The sequence below is a fragment of the Chiloscyllium punctatum genome, chromosome 9, assembly GCF_047496795.1.
Source record: "Chiloscyllium punctatum isolate Juve2018m chromosome 9, sChiPun1.3, whole genome shotgun sequence".
Classification (NCBI taxonomy): domain Eukaryota; kingdom Metazoa; phylum Chordata; class Chondrichthyes; order Orectolobiformes; family Hemiscylliidae; genus Chiloscyllium; species Chiloscyllium punctatum.
In genome coordinates, this window is record NC_092747.1 from 7,021,861 (window position 1) to 7,049,744 (window position 27,884).

The 27,884-nt window shown below is 45.5% G+C and overlaps 1 protein-coding gene across 2 annotated transcripts in view; it reads left to right on the plus strand.

Moving 5' to 3' along the window:
* Window positions 1-27,884, plus strand: part of LOC140481113 (P2Y purinoceptor 3) — a 119,801-nt gene that overhangs the window by 79,362 nt on the left and 12,555 nt on the right. The gene's annotated exons all lie outside the window — the stretch shown is intronic.

The following is a 27,884-nucleotide window of genomic DNA, read 5'->3' on the forward strand; positions in this document are numbered from 1 at the left end:
TGATCCCCATAAGGTAAGGACGACAGATTTTCTTCCCTAAAGATTCCACTATCTTTAGGAGCTCTATTCATCTCTTTCTTGAAAGTATCCAGAGACTTGGCCTCCACTGCTCTCCATACACCCACCACTCTCTGGGTGAAGAATTTTCCCCTCAATTCTGTTGGCCTATGACATCCATATCCAGTGGATAAATAAAAAATAAAACAAGTTACTAGTCCAAGGACCTCAAGCTGATGTTCTGGATGTGTGGGTTCAAATCCCACCATGGCAAATTATGAGCAGAAATTCTGGAATAAAAAGCTAGCCTATTGGCAACTATATAACTGCTTTTATATAAACAACCCTAGAACTATGGATGCTGGAGACCTGAAACACACAAGAACAGAAATTGCTGGAGAAACTCAGCAAGTCTTTCATTGTATCTGTGGAGAGAGAAACAGAGTTAGTGTCTCAAATCCAGTATCTTTCTATCAATGTAATTGCTTTCTGTTGTTGTAAAAAACCCCATCTCTTTCACTAATATTCTTTAGGGAAGAAAATCTGTTGTCCTTACCTGGACTAGAGACAAAAAAACTGCAGATGCTGGAGTGCAAAGTAGACAAGCAGGAGGTTGGAGGAACACAGCAAGTCCGGCAGCATCAGGAGGTGGAGAAATCAATGTTTTGGGTATTAACCCGCCTTCAGGAACCGGAAGAAAGATGATACCCAAAACGTTGACTTCGCCACTTCCTGATGCTGTCTGGCTTGCTGTGTTCCTCCAACCTCCTGCTTATCCTTACCTCTTTAATCAAAGAGTAGTAAGGGTATGGAATGCTTTGCCTGCAACGGTAGTAGAGTCGCCAAGTTTAAGTGCATTTAAGTCATCATTGGACAGGCATATGGACGTACATGGAATAGTGGAGGTGGGATGGGCCTCAGATTAGTATGACAGGGTGGCGCAACATCGAGGGCTGAAGGGCCTGTGCTGTGCTGTAATGTTCTATGTTCTATGGTCTGGCCTACATGTGACTCCAGACCCACTGCAATGTGGATGACCCTTAATTGCCTTCTTTGAAATTAGGGATGGGCAATAAGTTGCTATTGATACCCATGTCCTGTGAACACACAATTTTATAAAAAAAGTTAGACCCAGAAACTCAGAAAAGAAGCCAGTTGGATGACAAATCTGTGCTCATTCTTACTTTACTAGAACAATCCAGAACTTTCCGACCGCCCTGACGTCATCTTTCACTAAAAATGGTAATGGTCTTTGTCTCAATTTCTCCCTGTGGTGAAACACTTCATGCATTGTCTCCACTATGTTTAATACATGACCATCCAATGATCTCCCTTCACTTTCTTAGTGACAGTTTTAAACTGATGGTATCCTATGGAGCTTACTGCAGCCAGTAACAGCTCCATTTATGTAACCAGTTGCTATTAGACAGCCCTTTGGGAATGAGGATAACTTGCTTGCCCTTTGATTTGATGGGTTCTGAAGTAATTGTTGAGTTTAGTGCCCAGTCTGGGAGGTTGAGGGGTGACCTTTATAGAGGGTTATAAAATCATGATAGGCATAATTAAGGTGAATTGCAAGGATCTTTTCCCGAAGCTGGGGCCGTTCAGAACTAGGGGACGTATTTTTAAGGTGAGAGGGGCAAGTTTTAAAAAGGATATGAGGGGCAATTTTTTTTTAGACGCAGGTTGGTTATTGTGTGGAATGAACTGCCAGAGGAAGTGATGGATGCAGATACAGTTACAACATTTAAAAGACTTATGGATAAGTAAGTGAATAGGAAAGATTTGGAGGGATATGGGCCAAATGCATGCAAGTGGGATTACTTCAGTCTGGGAACATGATAGGCATGGAATAGTTGGACTGAAGGGTCTATATGATTCTATGATTCTATTCTATTCTAATTCTCACCGTGGACTCCTCTACCAGCCTAAATAATATCTCCCTCTCCACTCCTAAAATCTCTGCTAAAACTCCTTCTTATCTCCAATGATTCAGAATCTTAGAACTTTCTCCTGTGTTTTCACAACATTCCAGAGGATAGGGCAGACAGTGAGGCCAAGCAGCTGTTGGAAAAGTGCTAGCCAAGTTTGTGCACAGCAAGTTCCCAGTAGCGGACACAGATGCCGACACAACGACTAGACAATCCGTTTGAGTGATGTTGACGGAAGAAGAAGTATCGATCCGGACACCAGGGAGCTCTCTACCATCCCTCTTCAAAATACTACCTGGGTGGTCCAGTGTGAAAGGTGCCATTTCCGAGAGTGCAGCACCTTCCCTGTTCTACACTGGAACTTTGAGACTGGACATCGAATCTGTGATATAAGAACTAGGAGCAGTCCTGTGAATCGCCTCCGCCATCTAATACGATCCTGGCTGATCTCCTCTTGGCCTTAACTCCACTTTCCTGCTCACTCTCCATAACCCTTTAACTGTTACTTATTAAAAATCTGTCTCTCTCTCCTTAAATGTATTCAATGTCACGGTGTCCACCGCACTCTGGGACAGTGAGTTCCAGGTTCATCGTCCTCGTGAGAGAAATAGTTTCTCCTCATTTCCATTTTAACTTAGCCTAAAATGTTGACCTCTCATTCAAAGACCCGCCTGAAGGATATTTTCCAAACTTCTCGGCTGCCAACAGAACTACTTTGTCAAAATGGTGCTGGAGGAGGTCTCCTGAGCCAGAGCTCGTTCACTCCATCCATTTCTTTTCTTATTCTCTTTTTGCATTTTCTTTATTTTTGCTTTTATCTCTCTTCTTCGGACAGAATTGGCGATGTCTGGTGTGAAAGCCAGCACACACTCCCAGTGTCAACATGGATTTGGACTCCCGGCCCTCGGCACAGACCCACACTCCCGGCCCTCAGTGTTGACCCACACTCCTGGCTTTCAGCACAGACTCACACTCCTGGCCCTCGGCACGGACCCACACCCCCGGCCCTTGGCACAGACCCACACTCCCGGCTCTCGGTGTTGACCCACACTCCCAGCCCTCAGCACGGACCCACACTCCCGGCTTTCAGCACAGACCCACACAACCAGCGCTTGGCATGGACCCACACACCCAGTCCTCGGCACGGACCCACACTCCTGGACCTCTGTGTTGACCCACACCCCCGGTCCTCGGTGTTGACCCACACTCCCTGCCCTCGGCATGGACCTACACTCCCGACACTCGGCACAGACCCACACTCCCAGCCTTGAGCACGGACCCACACTCCCGATCCTCAGCACGGACCCACACTCCTTGCCCTCGGCACGGACCCATGCTCCCAGTCCTCTGTGTTGACCTACAATCCCGGCCCTCAGGGAAGACCCACAATCCCAGCCCTCAGTGTTAACCCACACTCCTGGTCCTCAGCACAGACCCACACTCCCGGCCCTCGGTGTTGACCCACACTCCTGGCCCTTGAAATGGACCTACTCTTCCGACGCTCGGCACAGACCCACACTCCCGCCCCTCAGCACGGACCCACACTCCTTGCCCTCGGCACGGAGCTACACCCCCGGCACTCGGGGCAGACCCACACTCCCGGCCCTCGGTGTTGACCCACAATCCCGGACCTCGGCACGGACCCACAATCCCAGCACTCGGCGTTGACCCACACTCCCGGCCCTTGGAGTTAACCCACACTCCTGGTCCTCAGCACAGACCCACACTCCCGGCCCTCGGCACGGACCCACACTCCCAGCCCTCAGTGTTGACCCACACTCCCAGCCCTCGGTGTTGACCCACACTCCCGGCCCTTGGCACTGACCCACACTCCCAGTCATCGGTGTTAACCCACACTCCCGGTCCTCAGTGTTGATCCACCCTCCCGGCCCTCGGTGTTGACTCACATTCCTGGCCCTCGGCATGGACCCACACTCCCGTCCCTCGGTGTTGACCCACACTCCTGTCCCTCGGTGTTGACCCACATTCCCGGCCCTTGTCACGGACCCACTCTCCTGGCCCTCGGTGTTGACCCACACTCCCGTCCCTCGGCATGGACCCACACTCCCGTCCCTCGGCATTGACCCACACTCCTGTCCCTTGGCACGGACCCACACTCCTGTCCCTCGGCATTGACCCACACTCCTGTCCCTCGGTGTTGACCCACACTCCTGTCCCTCGGTGTTGACCCACACTCCTGTCCCTCGGCACGGACCCACACTCCTGTCCCTCGGCGTTGACCCACACTCCTGTCCCTCGGTGTTGACCCACACTCCTGTCCCTCGGCGTTGACCCACACTCTTGTCCCTCGGCACGGACCCACACTCCCAGTCATCGGTGTTAACCCACACTCCCAACCCTCGGTGTTGACCCACACTCCTGTCCCTCGGTGTTGACCCACATTCCCGGCCCTTGTCACGGACCCACTCTCCCGGCCCTCGATGTTGACCCACACTCCCGTCCCTCGGCATGGACCCACACTCCCGTCCCTCGGCGTTGACCCACACTCCTGTCCCTCGGCACAGACCCACACTCCTGTCCCTCGGTGTTGACCCACACTCCTGTCCCTCGGCACAGACCCACACTCCTGTCCCTCGGTGTTGACCCACACTCCTGGCCCTTGGCACTGACCCACACTCCTGGCCCTTGGCACTGACCCACACTCCCAGTCATCGGTGTTAACCCACCCTCCCGGCCCTCGGTGTTGATTCACCCTCCCGGCCCTCCGTGTTGACCCACATTCCCAGTCCTCGGTGTTGACCCACACTCCCGGCCCTCGACACGGACTCATACTCCCGCCCCGCGGCATTGACCCACAGTCCCGGCCCTCGGCACGGACCCACACTCCCGGTCCTTGACATTGACCCACATTCCCGGCCGTCGGCATTGACCCGCACTCCCAGCCCTCGGTGCGGACCCGCACTCCCGGCCCTCGGTGTTGACCCACACTCCCGGCCCTCGGTGTTGACCCACACTCCCTGCCCTCGGTGTTGACCCACACTCCCGGCCCTCGGTGTTGACCCACACTCCCTGCCCTCGGTGCGGACTCACACTCCCTGTCCTTGGTGCGTTCTCACACTCCCAGTCCTTGGTGTTGACCCACACTCCCGGCGCTCAGCATTGTCCCGGTCTCCCAGCCCTCGAGGTGAAACCTGCTGCAGTCTGGTTTGGAAGGACTGTTATTCTGAACTCTTATTTCTGTCTTTTTAAAAAAAATTTATTGCTAGACTTTTTATTTCTTTTTTTTCTCATGTTTTCCTTAAGAATCTGTACTTTGCAACTTTAGTATCCAAGATGGCAGTGTAAGTCATGATTTGTAAACTTTGCATTGTACTCATGTGAGTACATGTGACAATAAAGCGAAATCTAAGAAGGGCAAACCAAGAGACTAGTTTGGAATTGCAGAGCGCTTTTGGGAACATCTCCGCGACACTGGCACCAATCAACCCCACCACCCCATAGCTGAAAGTTTCAACTCCCCATCACACTCTGCCAATGACATGCAGGTCCTGGGTCTCCTCCACCGCCAGTCCCTCCTCGCCCGATGCCTGGAGGAAGAAGGTCTCATCTTCCGCCTCGGAACACTTCAACCCCAGGGCATCAAAGTGCACTTCACCAGTTTCTTCATTTCCCCTTCCCCCACCTTACCCCAGTTCCAACCTTCCAGCTCAGTACTGTCCCCATGACCTGTCTTACCTGCCAATCTCCCTTCCCAACTATCCACTTCACCCTCCTCTCTGACCTGTCACCTCCATCCCCAGTCCCATTCACCTATTGTACACTTGGCTACCTTCTCCCCAGCCCAACCCCCTCCCATTTATCTCTCCACCATGGAGGCTCCCTGCCTCATTCCTGATGGAGGGCTTTTGCCTGAAACGTCGATTTTCCTGCTCCTCAGATGCTGCCTGACCTGCTGAGCTCTTCCAGCACCATTCTAATCTAGACTCAAATGCCAAGTACTGACATTTCATTATCCTGAGGATAGCTGTTATGGTGCATTATCTTATTCTTGTTTTCAAAAAAAGAGGAAGGATGCACAGTAAATCCGATGTCTTCTCATTTATCTTCCCTAAAGAATTTATTGCTTTAGCTTTTGGTTTTGGTGTCTGTTTGAGTGCTGTGAGACTGCGTCGTGATATATCTATTTGTCTTAACCCTGCCTGGTAATAAAGACAACATCAAATCAGCAAGGACACATCTTTCTGATTTATCCAGAAGAGGGATGTAATCAGATCAAAAGGAAGTTAAAAATGGAATTTCTTTCCATTTATCCATTTTTCCAAGATACAGCTGGTCAGGCATAGTTTAGTTTCACAGATTAATGGCCATTGAATCCTGAATGTTCCTTGGCTCTTTGAAGCAATGACTGAAGAAATCGAGTTATAAAACCAGAGACACCGACAAGGAAACTAATCAGCACACCCTACCTTTTAATTTAAAAATATACTTTTATTCATAAAAAATATCTTTGTATACATGCATAGTCACAAGTGCAGTTTGGTTCTGTACAGTGGCATATCAAGGAAATAAATAAACAAACATTGCAGTATTACTTGATTCAAACAAAGCCAAGACATTGCTTACATAAACAACACTATATTTATATGCATTGAGGGATGAGGAGGGTCCGATAACTGAACAGACCCCCATTTAGCTTCAGCAGAAAGACCTCAGACAGTGGCCTTTCCCCACTGTGCCTTGACAGCAGCTGCCCCCAGCTGTAGTGCGTCTCTCAGCACATAGTCCTGGACCTTAGGATGTGCCAGTCTGCAACACTTGATCAGGGTCAACACCTTGTTCTGGAAGACCAACATGTTTTGGGCAGAGCAAAGAGCATCTTTCACCGAGTTGATGGTCCTCCAGCCACAGTTGATGTTTGTCTCGGTGTGTGTCCCAGAGAATAGACACCCTACCTGTGCCAACTCTTCATAAGATCTCTCCAATCGATTCACTCCCCTGATTTTTCTCATCATCCTGCACTTGTTTTCCCCTTTTCTAGTAAGTATACAACTCTCAACAAACAGGCAGACAACCAGCAATCCACATCCACAAACACCAACAAGCCACTAAATGCCACGACCAGCTGTCTCCAGCAGCCACACGCACAGGTGACGAGGACTACAAATCTGACTGGGACAACACAAGGATCATAGGACAAGCCAAACGGAGGACAGCCAGAGAATTTCTAGAAGCGTGGCACTCATCTGCAGACTCCATCAACATTGACCTGGACCCAATATACCAAACACTACAACAAACAGCTGGAACCAGCAATTGGAACCAGCAGGAATGGGACCAAGTAAATTCCAGAAGACACAGTACAGCAGCATTTCACTGGAGGCTCCGAAGCACTGAAGATGTCACCGAGACAGGGGACAAAACTTCTGCAAATCAACTTCCCAGCTCAGTGAACATACCCACAACTAATATAACTCTCATTTTAGCTACAGTTTGGGTGGGACAGTGGGTGCAGTGATCATGCCATTGGCATAATGAGTCCAACATTCTAGGCTGGTGTGTTGTTAGCCTGGGCCCGAACCCCAGTCAGGCAGGTCGGGAAGTTTGAATTCAATAAATGTCTGGATTTAAAGTCAGTCCAATGGTGGCCTTGTAGCTACTGTTTATTTTCATAACAACTGATTCATTAAAATAAAACAGGGAACAGTGAAGTTGGAAATCTGGAACAAAAACAGCAAGTGCTGGAGAAATTCTGCAGGTCTGGCAACATCTGTCGAGGGAAAAAAAGTGGACTTCACCAGTTTCCTCATTTCCCCTCCCCCCCCACCTCACCCCAGTTCCAATCTTCCAGCTCAGTACTGTCCCCATGACCTGTCTTACCTGCCAATCCCCCTTCCCAACTATCCACTTCACCCTCCTCTCTGACCTGTCACCTCCATCCCCAGTCCCATTCACCTATTGTACACTTGGCTACCTTCTCCCCAGCCCAACCCCCTCCCATTTATCTCTCCACCATGGAGGCTCCCTGCCTCATTCCTGATGGAGGGCTTTTGCCTGAAACGTCAATTTTCCTGCTCCTCAGATGCTGCCTGACCTGCTGTGCTCTTCCAGCACCATTCTAATCTAGACTCAACTGCCAAGTACTGATATTTCATTATCCTGAGGATAGCTGTTATGGTGCATTATCTTATTCTTTGTTTTCAAAAAAAGAGGAAGGATGCACAGTAAATCCGATGTCTTCTCATTTATCTTCCCTAAAGAATTTATTACTTTAGCTTTTGGTTTTGGTGTCTGTTTGAGTGCTGTGAGACTGCGTCGTGATATATCTATTTGTCTTAACCCTGCCTGGTAATAAAGACAACATCAAATCAGCAAGGAGATCTTTCTGATTTATCCAGAAGAGGGATGTAATCAGATCAAAAGGAAGTTAAAAATGGAATTTCTTTCCATTTTTCCATTTTTTCAAGATACAGCTGGTCAGGCATAGTTTAGTTTCACAGATTAATGGCCATTGAATCCTGAATGTTCCTTGGCTCTTTGAAGCAATGACTGAAGAAATCGAGTTATAAAACCATAGAAACGCTGACAAGGAAACTAATCAGCACACCCTACCTTTTAATTTAAAAATATACTTTATTCATAAAAAATATGAATGAACTTTTTGAGTCCAGTGACCCTTTGTCAGAATTCAAGTTTCTGTTTTTGTCTCTGACTCACTAATATCCTTTTAAAGAAGGAAATCTTCCATCCCTGTCTCACCTGGCCTACATGTGACTCCAGACCTGCAGCAATTTGCTTGGCTCTTAAGTGCCCTCTGAAATAGCTGAACAAGTAGTTCAGTTTGAGGGTAACTGGAAGAGGATGGTCAAAACTGCTGGAGCGGCCAGTGACATCCACATCTAGAAAAAAATCATCAGACTTCACACTTCTATGCATTGACCTCCTTTCCATGTCCATTCACTTCAGCTATCCCTGTTGATATGATTGGATTTGATTGGCTTTGTTATTGTCACATGTACCTAGGTACAGTGAAAAGTTTTGTTTTGTGTGCACTGCAGGCAGACCACTCTACACAAAGCACATCGGGGTAATAGAACGGAGTGAGGGATTGACTTCCCTTGGCTATTTGCCCACCCAGTTAGACGAGTGCAACCCAATTAATTTGAAAATTATGGATAATTTTCTTCCAGACCCAAATAAACTCATAGTTCAAAAGGAGCCAGTTTAACCAGACTTTCTTGAATTAATAAAAATAGTAAATTTATTAATTACTAAACATAAGAAATAATAATGCAATGCACATATACAGAGAAGGTGCACAGAGGGTGAGATCAACATTAAATTTGAGAGGTCCATTCAGAAGTGTAATAACAGCAGGGAAGAAGCTGTTATTGACTATATTGCTGTTTAGAGTTGGTTAGCTCAGGTGGCTAGACAGCTGGTGTGTATTTCAGTGCTAATACAAAACAGCATGGGTTCAATTCCCACATGGGCTGAGGGTTACCATTGAAAGACTCTCCTTCTCAACCTCTCTCTTTACCTGAGACATAGTGACCCTTAGGTTAAATCACCAATGGCCATAACTATCTAATGGGAGAGTGAGACTATGGTGGTTTTACTTTCATTATCTCCCACACACTGTGATCCCCAATTCCCAACAGCTATTATTTAATTCCAAAGAGACTTTTGCCTGTGGAGGACAGGGATCTGTATGAGAGTGTATGGAACGTCTACCAGTGTAAAAGAACCGTTTTGTGAGCCTGGCTCATAATCTTATGTTGGTTGTTAGTTTTTTATTTATGCAAATGCCTTGTTATGGCAACGACAAGGGCACCTGATATGTTATTTTCCTGGGTTGGGAGAGAAGAACAGGCTCCCTTTCTTAATGGAATGCGCTCCCACTGTTGGTCACAGCAAGATGACTTAAAACAAAGGATCCTGTCCCTCATTGACTCTTTTCCATGATATCATAAGACATTGGAGCAGGAGCCAGTACAGGCACTAAGGGCTGAATGGCCTCCTTCTGTCAGTCCATGAATTTGGCTCACCATTTGATAAACACAAGGAGCAGGAGTGGGCCATTCAGCCCCTTGAGTCTGCCCTGCCATTTGACAGCTTCATTAATTTAAAAAATCTGTCTAGCTTCTGCTTAATATTAATCGGTGTCTGAGCATTCCTCTCACTCTTTGCGAGTGAATTCCACAGGTTCATGACCCTTTGAGAGAAGTAATTTCTCCCCATCTCTGTTTTAAATCAGTCACCCCTTATCCTTAAACTGTGACCTTTCATTCTAGATTGTTCCACACGAGGAAACATCCTCTCTGTATCTACTTTGTCAATCCCCTTTAGCATCTGAAATATCTCAATTAGATCTCCTCTCATTCTTCTAAGCTCCAGAGAGTAAACTGGACCTGTACTGCTCAATCTCTCTTCATTACGAGAAGCCTCTCACCTCTGGAATTGATCTGGTGAACCTCCATCTGAGGTTCCCTCCTCAAATCCCTCCTCAAGTAAGGAGACCAAAACAGTACGCAATACTCCAGGTATGGCCTCACTAATGTCTTGTATAGCCACAGCAGCACTTCCGCACTTTTATATTCTATTCCTTTAGCAATAAATGCCAAAATTCCATTTAACATCCTTATGAACTTCTGTGCCTACAGACTTGTTTTCTGATGGTAAATACCCATCAACATTTCATCCATCAATTATAGTTAGCAAAAGAGATTATGAACTTCAACCACTGTTTGTATGAAGAACTCTCTCTCCTCTTCTAGTTTTGGGTCTATAATTACTGATGAAATCTTAATGCTGAGTGGATGTTTCTCCTTGTGCGAGGGCCCATAATAAGAGGACATAGTTCTAAGGTCAGGTGCTTCCCAAGTTCTAGACAGAGATGAGAAGAATTTCTTTTCCAGCAGAGGGTCATGAGTTTGAAATTCACTTTCCTGTTCAGTGGTGGAGATGTGGGTTTTAGTATTTTTCAGGTGGAAGAGGATTGAATCTTAATCAGCAAGGCAGTTAAATGGCAATGGTGGAGGTGGGATAGGTGGAAAAGCAGGTTGAGGTGACTATTAGATCTTGCAGAATGGGCTGGAGGGGCCAATGGCCTACACATGCTCCTTCCTAGAGTTATACAGAACAGAAACAGACCCTTCGGTCCAACCAGTCCATGCTGACCATAATCCTAAATTAAATTAGACCCACCTCCCTGCGCTTGGCTCATATCCATCAAACATCTTTATTCATGTACTTATCCAAATGTCTTTTAACTGTTGTAACTGTACCCACATCCACCACTTTCTGCAGACATTTATTGCACATACAATAAAATATGTGTAAAATATGTTGCTCGTCCTTTTTTAAATCTTTCTCCTCCCACCTTAAAACTATGCCCCGCAGTCTTGAAATCCCGCCCACCCACAACAAAAACCTCCTGCCCCTCATGATTTTATAAATTTCTAGAAAGTCACCCCTCATCCTCCTACGCTCCAGTGAAAAAAAGTCCCAGTTTTTCCAGCTTCTCCTTATAACTCAAAATTTTTATACCCAGCAACATCCTGGTAAAACTTTTCTGAACCCTCTCCAGTTTAATAATATCCTTCCTATAACAGGGCGACAAGAACTGCACACAGTATTGCAGAAGAGGCCTCACTGATGTCCTCTACAACTTCAACATGATGTCCTAACTGCTATACTCAAAAATCTGAGCAACGAAGGCAAATGTACTAACTAACTTCTTAACCACCCTGTCTACAAGTAATGCAAATTCCAAAGAATTATATACCTCAACCCCTAGGTCTCTCTGTTCTACAGCACTAACCAAGGCCTTATTTTTAATTGTATAAATCCTGTCCTTGTTTGTTTTACCAAAATACAATACCTCGCATCGATCCAAATTAAACTCCATTTGCCATGCCTCAGCCTATTGGCCAATTGATCAAGGTCTCTTTGTAATCTTAGACATTTTTCTTTACTGTTGACTAAACCAGCAATTTTATTGTCGTCCACAAATGGACTAACCATGCCTTTAATTTTCTCATCTATAAATGACAAACAAAATCACCTCCAACAATTTACCCACCACCAAAGTCAGACTCACATGTCTTTTAGTTCCCTGGCTTCTCAATATATCCCTCCTTAAACAAAGGCACAACATTAGCCACTCTCCAGTCATCCAACACCTCACCCGTGTTTATAGATGATATGAATATTTCTACAAATATTCCACAATTTCCTCCCTATGTTCTCACAACCCCCTATCCTTGGCGATGGCTTTGGAATAGTTCTGAGAACATTACAACAAATTAGCATTTTGTAGATAAGTGAGTGTCAAATGATGTTAGAAGGAAACTCCTTAAAGAGTTAATATTCTCAAAATTATTTCCGAAGTCATTGCCAAAGATAGGAGAAGTTGATCTTTGTTTGAACTTAGCGTCAATTGCAGAGACTGTCAGGGGGTTGCCTAGACTGCAGTAGATTGCAGAAGATGAAAAACTATGTCAACCTACTTCTCTCGTGCATGGTGGAGATCACTGAGATTGATATTTTACTCTGGTCACAAGGCAACATGGGCTAGACCAGCCTTTGTGAAGTTGGTGATGAGCTGCCTTTATTGAACTGCAGCAGTGCATTCAGTGTCAGACTGTGATGGAGATGGTTCCACGTTATTTTGCTCGTGACTCATTTGCTGATGCTGGAATTAACCTGCCTTCCAGAACCTTTTGTTTACATTTCATCATCACATGCTCTATCCTTCCTAACCTACTCCGTTTATTAGAGAAAACCACTTCCTTTAAAATATACCCCATTGATAATCAGCTGCTCTCTATTGTCACTGGAAGATGTCCTGATTCTTAAAAGGGCTATTATTTACAACATCGTCAATCCAACAAGGAGCTGATGTTGATCTTGTACAAGATACTTGTTTGACCTTAGCTGGAGTATTGTGTACAGTTGTGGGCACCACATTATAGGAAAGGTGTGAACGCATTGGAGAGAGAGAGTACTGAAGTGGTTTCCAAGAATGGTTCCAGGGATGAAAAATCTTCAGTTAAGAGGAAACAGTTGGAGCTGTACCCCTTGGAGAGAACAAGGCTGAGAGGAGAGTTTATAGAGCTTTTCAAAAGCCTGTACAGGCTGGATAGAGTAGATAGAGTGAAACTGTTATTTCCCATAAAAAGGAACAAAAATAGATTCAAAGTAATGTGCAAATGAAGCAAGCATGGAGTGACATCCTTCACTTCTGGATGTAGGTTTGCTCGCTGAGCTGGAAGGTTCATTTCCAGACGTTTTGTCACTCTACTAGGTAACATCTTCAGTGGGCCTCAGGGTGAAGCACTGTTGATAATTTCTGCCTTCTATTTACTGTATATGTTTATTTGTATGACTGGGAAAACATATCCATTCTTGGACAAGCCAAACAGAGACACGCACGAGAATTCCTAGAAACGTGGCATTCCAACTGGAACTCTATCAACAAACACATTGAGTTAGACCCCATCTACCACCCCCAAGAAAGAGAACTGGAAATGACATCACCACCGGAAATAATGTCACACCGGAAATGACATTGCCGGCCTAAAGAAACCCAAACATATAAATGGAAAGCAGGAATTATCAACAGTGCTTCACCCGGAGGTCCGCTGAAGATGTTACCTTCTAGGGTGATGAAACGTTTGGAAATGAACCTTCCAGCTCAGCGAGCAAACCTACAGCCAGAACCTCAACCTGAGCTACAAATCTTCTCAAAACTCGCTAATCCTTCACTTTGTTAGTATGGAATACGTAGCCTGGAAATGTGATGGAGACAGGTTCAACTAAGGCATTCAAGAAGGTTTTGGATGCTTATCTGGATTAAAAAAATAATGTGCATGGGGAAAAAGCAGGAAATTGGCACTGGGTTAACTTTGATTTCTCTCCACAGATGCTGTGAGACCTATTGAGCTTTTCCAGCAACTTCTGTTTCTGGGGCATAGTTTCAAGCTCAGTGGCAGAAGGATTAGAGGACGTGAGGAAATTTTGTGGGTGTCTGGAATTCGCTGCCTGAGCTGGTGGTGGAGACAAAGACTCTAAGCCCTTTGCAAAAGCGCTGTGAGCTGCAGGGCTCTTGGCCGTGAGCAGGAAGATGGGATTAGAAAGGGTACCTGGGTGTCTTTGGGTCAGCATGGACAAGATGGGCCAAATGGCCCTGTTGTGTGGTTCCATTAAAGGCCTGTGATATCACTTGTGTAGACTGGTATTACAAAGAAGGAGTCGTGCAGGAAATCTACCCAGGCCTCCTCAGTCACATTTTTATAATGTGCTAGATATCCTGACAATGTAACACCCTCTTCTAACGGAAACAATCCCAGATTTTTCCAAAGTGGGCTATGTCACCACAAGCGACTATTAAAAGACATTCAATCCACTATTGAATGGAAGAAAAACATAAACAAATTTGGGGAAATGATTGGTGCAGATTCTCAAAGGGAGATGGTGATTTGAGGCTTTATGTGCAGAATCACCTTGTTTTGTACAAAACGGTTATAATCCTATCATCAGCCGTACTTAAAGAGGAGTCAAAATCATTTATTGTCGGTTACAGTCACGACCAACCTACATTTACTTAGCACCGTTAACATAACAAAAAGTGCAAAGGAGCATCTCAGGGGCACTAGAAACTAACACTTCACTCTGATCTGCTATGGCACCACGGACAGTAGATGGCAAAGAAAGTTTTGTAAAAGTTTTAAGATAGATTCTTGTAAAGCGAGGGGGGTTGGGGGGCACAGAGGTGAAAGGTTATACAGGAGGGGAAGTGAGATTGAGGTTACTATCAGATCAGTCAGGAGCGTGTGCAATGGCAGGGCGGTTTGAGAGGCTGAATGACGTATTCCTTGTTTGCATATCCTCCTGCTGGTGTGAAGAATGTCTTGAGGGAGGTGTAGGGAAGGACTTTACCTTAAAGCATGGATATGGAGAGTGGTGCGGTTAAACTGGGGAACTCTCCAGAGGTCAGAGTTAAACTTGAAAAATAGGTGCAGGAGTAGGCCATTTGGCCCTTCGTTCCTGCACCACCATTCATGGCTGATCATCCCGATCTTAGTATCTCATTCCTACTTACTCTCCCTTGATCTCTTTAGCTGCAAGGTCCACGTCCAACTCCCTCTTGAATATATCAAACAAATTGGTCCCAACAGTTTTCTGTGACAGAGAATTCACACACCTCTCTGAGTGAAGAAATTCTTCTCCATCTCAGTCCATCTCAGGGCGGCACAGTGGCTCAGTGGTTAGCACTGCTGCCTCACAGCGCCAGGGACCTGGGTTTGATTCCAGCCTCTGGTGACTGACTGTGTGGAGTTTGCACATTCTCCCCGTGTCTGCGTGGGTTTCCTCCAGGTGCTCCGGTTTCCTCCCACAGTCCAAAGATGTGTAGGTCAGGTGGATTGGCCATGCTAAATTGCCCATAGTGTTAGGTGCATTAGTGAGAGGGAAATGGGACTGGCTGGTTTACTCTTCGGAGGGTCGGTGTGGACTTGTTGGGCCAAAAGGCCTGTTTCCACACTGTAGGGAATCTAATCAAACCTAATCAGTCCTGAATGGCTTAGCAAAGGGTTCTGGAGAGGAGCGAGTTGAGAGGGTTCACAGAGATAGAGAGGACCAAAGTCACTCAGGGATTTAGAAGAAGGAGAATTTTGAAAAATGAAATGTTGCTTAGCCAGCAGCCAGTGTAGGTCAATGACCGATTGCTGATGTGAGTAAGGACATGGGGAATGTGAGCTGCATGTACCTAGTCCTCCATTTCACCTCTCAGCATCATCTCAAAAAATACTTCAAATGATTTGATTTGACTTATTATTGTCACATGTACCGAGACACAGTGAAAAGTATTGTTTTGCATGCTAACCAGATGAATCCTACCTTACCTAAGTATATGAGGGGAGTAGAACAGAATGCAGAATGCAGCTACAGAGAAGGTGCAGGGTTTCAGAGACTGAGGAGTGACCTTATAGAGTTTATAAGATCATGAGAGGCATGGACAGGGTGAAGAGACAAGGTCTTTTTCCCCAGGATACAGGAATGCAAATCCAGAGGGCATAGGTCTGAGGTGACGGGGCAAGATTTAAAAGGGACATGAGGGACAACCTTTTCAGTGCGATGCGTGTATGGAATGAGCTGCCAGATTTCCCTCCCAATCCCTTTCTGCAAAGACCATTCCCTCCGTAACTACCTGGTCAGGTCCACGCCCCCCCCCTACAACCCATCCTCCCATCCTGGCACTTTCCCCTGCCACCGCAGGAATTGCAAAACCTGCGCCCACACCTCCTCCCTCACCTCCATCCAAGCCTCCAAAGGAGCCTTCCACATCCATCAAAGTTTCACCTGCACATCCACCAATATCATTTATTGTATCCATTGCTCCAGATGTGGTCTCCTCTACATTGGACTGGACGCCTTCTAGCAGAGCGCTTTAGGGAACCCGCACCAATCAACCTCACCACCCCATGGCCCAAAGTTTCAACTCCCCCTCCCACTCTGCCGATGACATGCAGGTCCTGGGCCTCCTCCACCGCCGCCCTCTCACCACCCGACACCTGGAGGAAGAACGCCTCATCTTCCGCCTCGGAACACTTCAACCCCAGGGCATCAAAGTGGACTTCACCAGTTTCCTCATTTCCCCTCCCCCCACCTTACCCCAGTTCCAACCTTCTAGCTCAGCACCGTCCCCATGACCTGTCCGACTTGCCAATCTCCCTTCCCACCTATCCACTCCACCCTCTTCTCTGACCTATCACCTCCATCCCCACCCCCATTCACCTATTGTACTCTTTGCTACCCTCTTCCCAGCACCCCTTCCCTATTTATCTCTCCACCCTGGAGGCTCCCTGCCTCCATTTCTGTTGAAGGGCTTTTGCCCGAAACATTGATTTTCCTGCTCCATGGATGCTGCCTGACCTGCTGTGCTTTTCCAGCACCATTCTGATCTAAACAGAGGAAATGGTGGAGGCTGTACAATTACAACATTTAAAAGGCACCTGGATGGGTATATGAATAGGAAGGGTTTGGAGGGATATTGGCCCAGATGCTGGCAGGTGGGATTACATTAGGATAGGATATCTGGTCAGCATGGACAAGTTGGACTAAAGGATTGGTTTCTGTGCTGTACAAATCTATGACTCTCTCAGCTGTAATATATGGGAGGTTGTCCATAAGTCTGTTAACAGTAGGATAAAAAGCTATTCCAACAGTCCTTTACTACAGTTACTGATATGTTCACAGGCACTTGAACTAACATGAACGTATTTGATTACAAAGAGTACAGAATCATAGAATCCCTACAGTGTGGAAACAGGCCCTTCGGCCCAACAAGGCCATACCGACCCTCCGAGTGTACATGTAAGCAAAATGGCATGTTTCACGTGGTCCATGTTCAGAAAAGGTCTGAGATGTTTATATCCTCAAATGTCATGTTGTGATGTAGAGTTTATGTTATGAACATGTCTTTTACAGGCATATTGATCTTCTCTTAAAGATATAGCCATTACATACCTGACCTTGATACATAACACAAGAGGAAACTAATTGGAAATGTCTTCCAAACTGCTGGCATAATGGACTTCATCCTGTGTTATGAGATAAAGCATGAATAATTCTTGGAATGTGAGCAATGTTGGAAAGGCCATATTTATCACTAGACACTGCTATTTTTAAAATTGATCCACGGGATGTGGGTGTGGCTAGCCAGAGGCCCAGTATTTGTTGCCCATCCCCAGTTGCTCAGGGGGCAGGTACAAGTGAACCACGTTGCTGTAGGTTGGGAATCACATGTTAGCCAGACCAGGTAAGGACAGCAGGTGTCCTACCCTAAAGGACATTCGTGAACTGGATAGGTTTTCTATTTCTACAGTCTGTGTTGAGATTTTCTTCCCTCTGGTGTCAAACAGAAGTCTCAAGAATTTTTAACCTAATGATGTGGAAAGAATGGAGCTGCGTTCCCAGCTTGGATTAAGAGTATGTTGGGGTGCAGCTCTTGGAGGTGGTGCTGTTCTTATCTGTTTTGTTTGTGGTGGTGCCAGTGGTTGAAATAGGACAGAATGCCAGTGCTGTCAACTCATCAAAAATTATAGAATCATGCAGCACTAAAGGAGGCCTTTTACCCTTTCATTTGTATGATGGCTCTTCAAAGAGCTCTTGAATTAATCTTACTCTCCCTGCACTTTCCCCAGAGCCTGGCAAATTCACCTCCTTCAGCTCTCTGTTCGAAGGCAGATCTAACCCACACCCCCATGATCACCTCTCAGGGAAAGGGCAGGGGTGTGGGATAGATCACAGGTCAAAGCTCATTCTGTTTGTGCCAAACTGATCCACACTGACATCCAATAACCTCCACCTCCCCTCACCAAACACCATCGGATGGTGTTTCTGTAGTACCATATATTTCCATTATTATTTGACATGATTTGATTTGATTAATTACTGTCATGTGTATAGTGAAACGTTTAGTTTGACATGCAGTATAGGCAGAGTGAGGAATATAATGCTACAGCTGCAGAGAAGGTGCATAAAGAATGAAATCAACATTAAATTCAAAATTGGAGAGGTCCTTTCAGAAGTCTAATTACAGCAGGGATGAAGCTATTCTTGAATCTGTTGGTATGTGTGTTTAAGCTTTGGTGTCTTCTGCCTGATGGAAGAGATTAAACTCAGGTGGGAAGGGTCTTTGAGTATGTTAGCTGCTTTCCCAAGGCAATGGGAGCTATTTATGGAAGTTAGTGCGTGATGGTCTTGGCTCCCTGTAGTTTCTTATGGTCCTGGGCAAAGCAGTTACCGTACCAAGCCGTGGTGCATCCAGATAGGATGCTTTGTGTGGCGCATCTATAAAAGTTTTTGTAAGAGTCATTATGGAGATGCCGGATTTCATCAGACTCCTGAGGAAGTAGAAGCGTTTGTTGTGCTTTCTTGATTGTCGCATTATTGTGGATGGGCAGGTTGTTTTTGATGATCATCACACGCAGGAACATAACGGTATTGGCCATCCCCACCTCAGCACCAATGGTGTTGTAACTATTGATAGCAATGGGAAGCACACTAACTTTCTTCCCATTCTGTGATTGACCAGGGATCTCTCCTACTCTTACAGTCCACTGTTGATGAGTGTTGGAATGAGTTACCATTGATACTCACCCTGTTTGGTTCAGTGATAAGCCCTTAGCAATGAAATCTGGGAGTGGGACTCGAATCTAGAGCTTTTGACTCATAGGCAGGGTCGTTACAAACTGTGACAAAATAATTCTCCTGCATTCCTTTTCAAATATCTTTCCAAATCCCTTTCCAAAAGCTGGTTGTTGCATCTGTTTCCACTGCCCTTTCAGGCAGTTCGTTCCAGATCTCAGATATCAGGTACATGAAATAATCCTCTCAATTCACCTCAGCACCTTTGCAAATTATCTCAGGTCTCTCTGATTACTGATCCATTTGCCACTGGAAATATTTTTTTACCTTGCTACATCAAGACCATTCACAATACCAGGAAATACATATGAGACAGGATAGAATCCTGACAGTGTGGAAGCAGGTCAATTGGCCCATCAAGTCCATACTGACTCTCTAAAGAACACCCCACCTAGATCTACCACCATCCCAACCCTATAATTCTGTAGCCTGCACATCACTGAATACTACAGGCAATTTACCATGGCCATTCCTTGTAATCTACACCTCTTTGGACTGTAGGAGGAAACCAGAGAACCTGGTGGAAACCGTGCAGATACTGGGAGAACATGCAAACTCCACATAGACAGTCCCTCGAGTGTGGAATCGAACCCAGATTCCTGGCACTGTGAGGCAGCAGTGCTAAACACTGAACCTCTAGGTTGCTGAAAGCCACTGTGCTGTGTCTGCGTGGGTTTCCTCCCACAGTCCAAAGATGTGCAGGGTAGGTGGAATAGCCATGAGGTTTGCAAGGTTCCAGGGATAGAGTGGGGGTCTGGGTGGGATGGTCTTTGAAGGGTCGATGCAGACTTAATGGGGAAAATGGCCTCTTTTCCTGCACTGTAGAGATCGTATGAGGCAATTTTAAAGGAGATCTGAATCAGTGTTTGCACACAGGGGTTTACATTGAAGCAATGTGGACAATTGCAAGTGTCATTACCAGTGAAACTAGCGTCCAGAGGAAAGAATCTGCAGCCCTGTCTTTGACTCAGAGATAGATCCCAGTTACCTTTCAAAGATTTATTCCTTTATTTACCCTCGAGTTTCCTAAAACAAGACCGTCTCACGAAATACAGGAGAGGTCAAGGACTGGCCCTGTTACATTCTTTCCATTTATGGCAATTTGTCCCAAACTATTTCTGCACAAACATCAATCTGTAATGTTTAGTCATTTATTGTCTGGCAGCGAGAAGCCGAGCGGTCCACTTGCACTGATTTAAAATGCAGCCTCAGCTCACGATGCATGAATGCTGCTTAAATTAAGGTGCATTAACAGTTGGCTCAGATACAGTCAGGAAAAACAAGAAGTGTTGACCGCAAGCAGTTAATCTTCCTCTTTCTGCCAATTTCTTCCTTTCTCCTGACCCTAGCGCCAGCATAGCTCAGCTACAGCTCTGAATGTTGTGTAAAGAAGGTTGACTTTCCAGTATTTGTGCTGAGGAATTACCATCTTTCAGATGGCAGCTTTTGCCTTTGTCTCTTCAGCTATTCTGGTGGATTATTGCTAGGTTGGGGTCATGCATTTAGGGGTAATATCCTTTACAGACACTGAACCCCGGGGACATAAAACTCCCATATTCATTTTAAAAGTTTCTGACGGAACTGAGGGTGGCAAACATTTCCTTTCAATGGTTTTCTGCATACACACCAGATGTATTTCCCTCCTTTGCTGTCTCTTCCAGGTCTGATTCTAATTTTTAATCTAAGGCTCCAAGTCCTGGATTTGCAAACTAGTCATAACATCATAGAACTATACAGCACAGAAACAGACCCTTCAGTTCAACTCATCTGCACTGACTAGATATCCTAAATAAATCTAATCCCATTTGCCAGCATTTGGCCCATATCTCTATAAACCCTTCCTTTTCACATACCCATCCAGATATCTTTTAAATGTTGTAATTGTACTAGCCTCCGTCACTTCCTCTTGCAGCTTGGTCCATACACGCACGACTCTCTGTGTGAAAAAGTTGCTCCTCATGTTCCTTTCATATCTTTCTCCTCTCACCTTAAATCAATGCCTTTAGTTTTGGGACTCCCCTACCCTAGGAAAAGACCTTGGCTATTTACCCTATTCATGCCCCTCATGATTTTATAAACCTCTATAAGGTCACCCCTCAGCCTCCAACACTCCAGTGAAAATAGCCCCAGCCTATTCAGGCTCTCCCTATAACTCAAACCCTCCAACCCAAGCAACCACCTTGTAAATCTTTTCTGAAACCTTTCAAATTGAACAAGATCTTTTATAGTAACAATCAGTATTCACTCTTATCTATCTAGGATCTCTTAATTGAGTTAAATTAGATTGTATTCCCTACAGTTTGGAAACAAGCCCTTCGGCACAACCAACCCTCTGAAGAGTAACCCATCCAGACCCATTTCCCTCTGACTAAAGCACCTAACACTACGGGCAATTTATCATGGCCAATTCACTTAACCTGCACATCTTTGTGACTGTGGGAGGAAACCAGAACACCCGGAGGAAACCCACGTAGACACTGGGAGAATGTGCAAACTCCACACAGACAGTTGCCTGAGGCTGGAATTGAACCTGGGTCCTTGGTGCTGTGAGGCAGCAGTGCTAACCACTGAGCCACTGTACCACTTAATCTTCTAATTTACTAAATGAAATAGTTGGAGAAAACAGTCATGAGATTTAAGAAGTGTCTTTTGCAGAGTAGTGATTGGTGGAGGGGGTCATTGGATATTTTTAAGATGGAGGTGGATGGATTCCTGACTACCCCAAGGTTATCAGGGGTAGTGAGGAAGGTGGAGGTGAGGCTGAAATTAGATAAATCATCATCTTGTTGAGAGATATAGCAGGTTCAAGGGACTGAATGGCTACACTGGCTGATAATTTGCATGTCTGTGTAATGGTCAAGGAGCTACAAACTATTGCAGTCTAATTGTAGGGACACAGTGTTCTCAGATGTGTATAATAGCTTTGTGTCAATCTAAATTTAGTGCGCTTTCCTTCATTGCTCAGACCATCAAGTATAGGAGTTGGGACATCATGTTGAGGTTGTACAAGATTTTGATGAGGCCTTTTCTGCAGTGCTGTGTCTAGTTCTGGTCGTCCTGTTACAGGAAGGACATTACTAAGCTGGAAAAGGTCAGAAGAGATTTGGCAGACTGTTGCCAGGGAATGGATGATTTGTGTTATAAGGAGAGGCCGGATTAGCTGGGACTTGCTTCACTAGAGTGAAGAGGTTGAGGGGTGACCTTTAAAAATCATGAGAGGCATGGATAAGGTGAATGGCAGGTGTCTTTTCCCTAGGGTGGGGGATTTCAAGACTAGAGTGCTTATGTTTCAGGCGAAAGTGAGGACTGCAGATGCTGGAAGTCAGAGTCAAGATTAGAGTGGTGCTGGAAAAGCACAGCGGGTCAGGCAGCATCTGATGAGCAGAAAAAGCAACGTTTTGGGCAGGAGCCCTTCCTGACCTGCTGTACTTATTTTTTAAGGAGAGAAGAAAGATTTTAAAATGACATGAAGGGCAACTTTTTTATATATACAGGAGTGGTTTGTGGGTGGAATGAACTTCCAGAGAAAGTGGTGGATGTGGGAACAGTTACAACATTTAAAAGACATTTGGATAAGGACATGAATAAGAAATGTTTGGAAGGATAAAGGCCAAGCGCAGGCAGGTGGGACTAGGTTTGGGATTATGGTCAGCATGGACTGGTTGGATGAAAGGTCTGTTTCTGCGCTGTATGATTCTATGACTCTAAATGCATGATGAATGTTCAACAGGCAGGCATTACAAAAGGTTGGAAATTATTAGAGAGGAAAGTCATTTGTTTTCCATAACAATTACAGATACCCATCACAGTGTCTTATCAAACCCACTGTAAATATTTCAAAGCAGTTCTTAAGACAATGGATTCTACTCAGATTCCTAGCAATGTAGTGCATTGGTGGACAGAGAAAGAATAAGGTTTATTCAGTTTACTCATCCAAGTAAGTAGACAAAGAATGGAATTTTTGACTGAGTGTATTAATCTCTATCAGTCAATCACCGATCACAACTTACATTTGTGTAGCTGTTTGGATGTACAGAACTTGCTGAAACAAAGGTGCATTTTATAGAAGCACTCATTAGGATAATTTGCAAGAATATCAATTCAATGGAGAACCAATATTTGTACTGCACGCGAGGAGAGTGCTGGTTGTTTGGCTAACGAACGCCTTGGTGATTGGTAGATATGGTGTTGCCACAGAGGATACACCAATTAAGTTAACTGCCAGGTTTTGTTTACATTTTAAACCAGGCAAGTTGACTCTGGTCTTGGCATTGTCCTGAGAAATGAACCAACCAATGGCTGTCATTCATTTTGTTGATTGAAATAGGTGCACTGTGTATATGTGGTATTTCTATTTTGCAGAAATAGGGCAAATTGCTGCCTGCGGGAGCTTGCTGTGCATTGTGTTTTCCACACTATAACAGTGACTACACAATTACCAGAAAAGGCTTTGGGACCAATCTGAGATCATGGAAGGCCCTTTAGCATTCCAACCCTTTATTCATTCAAGAAGCTATGTCCATTCTGGACACCATCTAAAACAAATTGGATTGTTATCAGTTCCCGAGACTACTCCAGATAGCATGGGAAATATGCATAAAATCTAAACTGTGTATATGTTGTAAAGAGGAAATGCAAAGCCTGCCAAAGTATTCTGCATCCCCCACATAGGCCTTGACCTCTGCTAAGACCTGATTTCAGATCCACCCCTGGCCACTGTGGAAGACTTTCCGAAATATTCTCAGGGGACTTGAGACAGTCAACGTCATGCTTGCTACGATGACTGTCTTCACCAGTAACAGGAAACCTGGCTACAGCCTTTAGTTATCTTGTGAAGAATCAATGATTGAAGAATAGAATATAGGAGCAGGAGTAGGCCACTTGGCCCTTCGATGTGACAATGGCTGATCATCCAGCTCAGTCCCCTATTCCTGCTTTCTCCCCATATCCTTTGACCCTTTTTAGCTCTAAAAACAATCCCTTCTTGAAAGCATTTACTTTTTTGACCTCAACTACTTTCTGTGACAGAGAACTCCACAGGCTCCCCACTGTCTGTGTGAAAAACATTTCTCCTCATCTTTGTGCAAAATGGCCGACCCCATATCCTTTGATTCAGCCCCAAGGTTCTGGACCCCAGCCAGACAGACACCAAGTCCAAACAATAATCTGCCTGTCAGGTGGATGGGATAGTTTCCCCATTAATTGTCCACGGCAGTCAGTAAGTGTTTTGCTGAAACATGTTCAGCAGTTTGGATTTTAGGTCATTGCCACCCCCCCCGATGGTCTCTTGGGTGGCATGGTGGCTTAGTGGTTAGCACTGTTGCCTCACAGCGCCAGGGACCCGGGTTCAATTCCCACCTCTGTGTGGAGTTTGCACATTCTCCCCGTGTTTGCGTGGGTTTCTTCCGGGTGCTCCGGTTTCCTCCCACAGTTACAAAGATGTGCAGGTTAGGTGAATTGGCTACGCTAAATTGCCCGTAGTGTTAGGTGCATTGATCTAGGTGGGTTGGTCTTTGGAGGGTTGGTGTGGACTTGTTGGGCCGAAGGGCCTGTTTTCACACTGTAGGGAATCTAATCTCATCTAAATAAATGTCAGGGATAGTGACAGTGTCATTGGTTCAGTAATCTAGCTGTCCTTGTCATTGCTATGGGGCCAAAGTTTCAATTCCCACCACAGCTGCTCGTTGAACATAAATTGAATGAAAAAAATCTGGAATTGAAAACTAATCTTGGTGGTGGTGACCACAAAACTGTCATCACGTGTTGTCCATTGACTCCCTTTAGGAGTCCTCACCTGGTCTGGCCTCAGGGTAACTCCAAACACACAGCAATGTGTTTGACTCTTAACTGCCCTCTCAAATGGTCTGAGCAAACCGCTCAGATCAGGGGCAATTAGAGATGGGGAATAAATGCTGGGAGATGCCCACATCCCATGAAAGAAGGAAGGAAAAACATTCAGCAGCAAGGTCGATGAGGGGTGAACAAGAGTGTGAACCCATGCCATACTACACTCTTCCAGCAGGAGAGTGGGTGTCCTATTCTGTTGTAACCATTCCATGAAGAAGGCCAAACATAACACTCAAGGCTATGAACCCAGTCCGGGAAAGTGGAATGAGTGTAGATTGTAGTGTAATTTGGCAGTACAGCCTTAGAACATAGAACATAGAACAATACAGCACAGAACAGGCCCTTCGGCCCACGATGTTGTGCCGAACTTCTATCCTAGATTAAGCACCCATCCACATACCTATCCAAATGCCGCTTAAAGGTCGCCAATGATTCTGACTCTACCACTCCCACGGGCAGCGTATTCCATGCCCCCACCACTCTCTGGGCAAAGAACCCACCCCTGACATCTCCCCAATACCTTCCACCCTTCACCTTAAATTTATGTTCCCTTGTAACACTCTGTTGTACCCGGGGAAAAAGTTTCTGACTGTCTACTCTATCTATTCCTCTGATCATCTTATAAACCTCTATCAAGTCACCCCTCATCCTTCGCCGTTCCAACGAGAAAAGGCCGAGAACTCTCAACCTATCCTCGTACGACCTATTCTCCATTCCAGGCAACATCCTGGTAAATCTTTTCTGCACCCTCTCCAAAGCTTCCACATCTTTCCTAAAGTGAGGCGACCAGAACTGCACACAGTACTCCAAATGTGGCCTAACCAAAGTCCTGTACAGCTGCAACATCACTTCACGACTCTTGAATTCAATCCCTCTGCTAATGAACGATAATACACCATAGGCCTTCTTACAAACTCTATCCACCTGAGTGGCAACTTTCAAAGATCTATGTACATAGACCCCAAGATCCCTCTGTTCCTCCACCTGACCAAGAACCCTACCATTAACCCTGTATTCCGCATTGTTATTTGTTCTTCCAAAATGGACAACCTCACACTTGGCAGGGTTGAACTCCATCTGCCACTCCTCAGCCCAGCTCTGCATCATATCTAAGTCCCTTTGCAAACAACAAATGCCCTCCTCACTGTCCACAACTCCACCTATCTTCGTATCATCTTTGTATCATCAAGACCCAGCCTTGATAGGGCGAAGGTCCTCTTCTACACCATATAATTCTTTGAAAAGGGAGAGCCAGGGGAAATGGGAGCTCTTCCTTCAACGCCTGTGGTAAGTTGGGACCTTGGAAGCCAAAGGAAGATTCAATAAAGGTACTCCTCATTCAGCTTTCTCATCCTTCCTGATTGTCAGTTGGCTGGACCGCTGGTTCATGACGCAGACTGATGCCAACTGCAGTGGTTCAATTCCTGCACCGGCTGGAGTCCCCTGCCTTCTCAAATTCACCCCTTACCTGAGGGTGGTGACCCTCAGGTTAAACTTACCACCAGCTCTTTCTCCTCCTCTGTCTCCCCTGAATGAGAGTTTGGAACAATGGTGACTTTATTCAGCCGTCTGTATTTTTTTTGCTCAGAAGAAAATGTTTCTGGGGAAGATAGGTTGGTACAGAAAATTAAGATTTTGGTTTAATTTGATTTATTATTGTCACATCTACTGAGATACAGTGAAAAGTATTGCATGTGATACAGAAAAATCATACTGTACATAAGTCCATCAGGGTAACAGAATGCAGAATATAGTGTTACAGCTATAGAGAGGTGCAGTGAAAGATCAACTCTAATACATGACAGGTTGATTTCTAATTCTGATAACTCTACAGTGGAATGGAGTCACCTCAAACTCCAGGGATTGCCTGAGAAAACGAAGAAGAAGGAGGAAATCAGAGGCTGACTGAAAACCTCAGGATTTATTGGAAAGAGGGGAATGGGAGGTCAGGGCAGGGCTCCAAAAAGGCTCTGCGGCATTCCCTACCCACCTGTCGAAAATTAGCTACAATGACCATCCAAGATACTGGCCCTGCTGCTGAAACACACTTGTAAGATATAGGACAGGAGTGCCCCCTCTCACACTCTCCTCAAACCGCCGACTTCTTCCAAGCTGGTCAGTCCCCTATTGGTCACCAAGCTTGGAAATACACCCATGTGACAATGATTAATCAAATCAAAGGTGTCTCTTCCTCTTCCCTCTTGGCATAGCTGATCTCCGGTACCAAGCTCATTGTGAGAATCCTGTTCAGTTAACAGCTAAGGAAGGTCAACGGGTGGGGCCTGTCGCTGAGTGATGTTGGCAAAGTCATGATGTGGAGATGCCGGTGTTGGACTGGAGTGGGCAAAGTTAAAAACCACACAAAACCAGGTTATAGTCCAACAGGTTTATTTGGAAGCACTAGCTTTCAGACCGCTGCTCCTTCATCAGGTGGTTGTTTAATATTACATTCCATGGCACTGCAATCCTGTTGCTGTAAAGTCTGTGTCTTGTGATTCTGCTCCACAACCACCTGATGAAGGAGCAGCGCTCCAAAAGCTAGTGCTTCCAAATAAACCTATTGGACTATAACCTGGTGTTGTGTGTTTTTTTTTAATGATGTTGGCAAAGCAAGACACAGCCAGCAGCATAAGTGTTTGCACCCTTCACCCCACAAAAGGGAGTAATCTTTTTCAACATCTACCCTGTTAAGCCTTCCTAACAATCTTGTATGTTTCAGCAAGGTGGTTCCTCTATATGCCAGTGAGCACAGGCCCAATCTACTCATCCTATCCTCATAAGGCAGTCCCTTCATACCTGGGATCAGCCAAGTGAACCTTCTCTGGATTACCTCCAATTCCAGTATGCCTTGGGGGCCAATTTGGCTGGATGGCTAGTTTGATGTGGCACCAACAGTGTTGATTCAATTCCTGCACCAGGTGAGGTTACCATCAAGGA